Here is a 3,594-nt window from a genome sequence, read left to right as displayed (position 1 = left end):
TCTTTCAACGAGAGAGAGAGAGAGAGAGAGAGAGAGAGAGAGAGAGAGAGAGAGAGAGAGAGAGAGAGAGAGAGAGAGAGAGAGAGAGAGAGAGAGAGAGAGAGAGAGAGAGAGAGAGAGAGAGAGAGAGAGACCGACAGACCAACAGACAGACAGACAGACCGACAGACAGACAGACAGACCGAGAGGCCGAGAGACCGAGAGACCGAGAGAGAGAGTTATGATTGTTACGCCTGCCCAGTAAGGTAGGCTATTATAGTACATACACCTGCTCAGCACTCGAACCATTCTGAAAATATTTAAATGGTAATTTATTTAATGTGCTACTGTGATTCATTTCATTGCAGATATAAACTAACTCCATCACATTGGTCAATATAAAAAAAATATTTGTCTTTTCACCAAGTTAATAAAGTCATAAAAGAGTTAATATATAACATTTTTTTGGGCTACCCAGTTTAACAGCTTTTTGTTTAGCTCTGCCGAACAATGTAGCCTATGTCAGGTTGTTCGATTGTTTTCTATTTAGGTGGTGAACCTTCATGATGATTATACTGTGCATGGAGTAGTGTGAAGTATCCTGAAATCGCAGAGAGCAAAATGTTTGGGGGTCTTTGGGGAATCACAACATCAGTCTCCGCCTATCTCTTATTTCTTCACCCCGTACAGGATAGATTCAGCTTTGAGGAAAACAGTGAAAGACGGACAGTAATTGAAATGCTGGATTAACTGATAGCATCTTTATTCCTTCCTGAAAAGACTGTTCTCTCTCTTCCCGAATGTAGAGCGAGGACGCGGAAATCTAATCTCTCAGCCGAAAGCAATCAAGTTTAGAAAGAGAAAATAATTTAGGTGGAAATACACGAACACGCGCACACACAAACATACGCACGCACGCACGAACACACACACAAATACACTGAGCTAAAATGAGTTCATACAGTTTATACAGTATATGATTAACAAATAATACTTGTTCAGCCTTTGTTTAGTGATGAACTACTTTCTGCTATTGCTGAAACATACACAATGGAAATTCTCCTTCTGCACTGGGAATCCATATAGTCTCTTCTTCATAGTGCCATTGGTTCAATAGTCAGAAAGTCTAGTCAGTCAAGAAGGCGGAAAGTGTGGACATACACAGCATTCAGGGAACAGATGTGACGGGAAAAGACTGCAAAGTCACTGCAGGGGCATGTCCTATGGACATATTGAATGTGACAGCTGAAGATGCTAGGAATTGAGGAACTGAAGGAAACAGAATTGCTGAAAGATGATAGATCATGAATTACCATTTCATTTATAAGTGCCAGCTCGGAACTATTTCTAGAATCCAGTGGACTAGGGGATTCAGCCAACATCCTTTAAACTGATAGAAATAAACACATCTCTAAAAGTCAGTGTCCGTTGGTGACAGTCATGAGATTCTAGTTTCCCTGAGGTAAAAGAAAAACAAATTCTCACGCACAGATCGGCAAAACATACTGGTCTGATCTACCTGCTGAGTGCAGACATGTGAGATCAACGACAGCTCATTAACAAAACATGCTCTGTACATATGGACAAGAGTCTTGCATGCCTGGAGATTTGAGTTAATGCTCGGTAGCCATTTGACATGAATGGTGTCGGGCCTGGGAGCTACTGCTAGATGTATTCACATCATTGATTGCTGACATTTGATTTGTGAGGGAACAACTATGTAAGCCTGTGAGTTTATAGCTTTCTAAATGAAGTACTGGGACTCCTCTTCAGCACTGAGCTGTTGACATGTCAGATGGTAAACCATGTCCTTTGGACAGAGGTTGAAAGCTGACAGTTAATGCATTTAAGCACAGTTAATATTGACCACAAAAAGGCTATTTTATAAGACACCCCAAATAGGAAGCTGAATGACAATGGAATTCTACAACACATTGTGATTAAAGTTTGGAGATCACGATGCAGTATACTATTTTTCCATTTCAAATAAATATGGGTGTGAGTGGCTATCTTCATCGAGATAATTTCATCGTACCAGTCAGAGCAGTAAACTGTACATTTACATTTAGTCATTTAGACGCTCTTATCCAGAGCGACTTACAGTAAAGTACAGGGACATTCCCCCGAGGCAAGTAGGGTGAAGTGCCTTGCCCAAGGACACAACGTCATTTGGCACGGCTGGGAATCGAACTGGCAACCTTCAGATTACTAGCCCGACTCCCTCACCGCTCAGCCACCTGACTCCTGTAGAGTTTAGTCAGTTTAAGCTCTTATGGTTAAATCACGTAGCTAAATAATGCATGTGGTGCTAAAAAGAGAAGGAGGGCATCATCGGACAGATCATATCGTACGAGAGCAACGTCAAGGTAAGGCTGCTTATAAATAATGATCACTGTATTTTTCCCTGACATCATACATATTCTCCTCACCACAGATAGTGGTCTTCTGCCATCTTTCTTTAACATTGCTGTTTTTTTGTCCTTAAGGGTTTTGATTCAGTAGCGAGTACACTGCTTGCTCTCTTCTTTCCCGATCACTGAAAGGGGGGAGGGGAACGTTCCTGTGTTGAGGTAAAGCTCCAGTACATTACATGAGGGAGAGAGTTGAGTGCTTTTACCAAGCTCTCAGCACTTCTGAGAGACTATCGCTGTGTCACATCTTCTCCAAGGGAACTTCTGCAGTTGAGTTCTATACTTTACTTTTTAAAGATGTGATTTACAATGTTATAAACTGATGCCTTCTGTAGCCATGGATCTTGTTATGTTTCTTAACTTTTTGGGACTTCCTATCAGAATGTTTTTAACATTAACATAGACAGCATAGGCTCCAGGCTACTGTTACATGACTCATTACTGCAACGACACAGCTCATTACAAAATGAGGGTAAATCAGGTATCACTGCACAGACTTTGTGTAGATAAAATACCAAAAGGCCCTTCTCAAGGAACTTCTCAATGAGGTAAACTGTCAAGAAATGTTGACTGACAGAAACAATTCAGAAGTTAATCCTTGTCAATCCTTTAGAATTATTATTTTTTGCCTTGAAGTGTTAATACACAAAAGAATATGCCGCTCGTTTTATGGAGAGTAACATACTGCATGAATAGCTTCATACACAGTTCATCTTATGGCAACTTTTTTTCTCTCACACAAACAAGTTTCTGACTAAGGATTCTTTAGAGCATGGTTGTTTATTATTAATGGGTAAACATTTCCAATGGTCTCTTGAAATGTATCTGATAATACTGTGATATACTGTGTACAGCATATTAATTCAGCACATAATATGACAATGACTGACTTGAGCATTCACTGAAATAACCCCTGTCTATGGTGAAGTGTCCAATTACTCAACATTAAGCCTAAATGCATGTCTATATCTAAAGTTGCTGTGTAAAAGTGTTGGTGCTACGATAAAGAACAGTGCGTCTCAGCAGGATTTGCCAAACATCACAGTTTTCTTATCCCCTTGAGGATGGAGATCTGTTTCTGCCTCCTCCAGCAATAAATCAAAACCTAAATGGAGCACTGTTTCGACTCCAAACACCAGGCGCAGACACTAAGGCCCAGATAGACACTGCTCTATACCCAGGGCTAGAGCGCCCTCAAATAAAG

This window comes from Osmerus eperlanus, chromosome 6 (genome assembly GCF_963692335.1).
Source record: "Osmerus eperlanus chromosome 6, fOsmEpe2.1, whole genome shotgun sequence".
NCBI lineage: Eukaryota > Metazoa > Chordata > Actinopteri > Osmeriformes > Osmeridae > Osmerus > Osmerus eperlanus.
Note: the sequence above shows the minus strand (reverse complement) of the source record.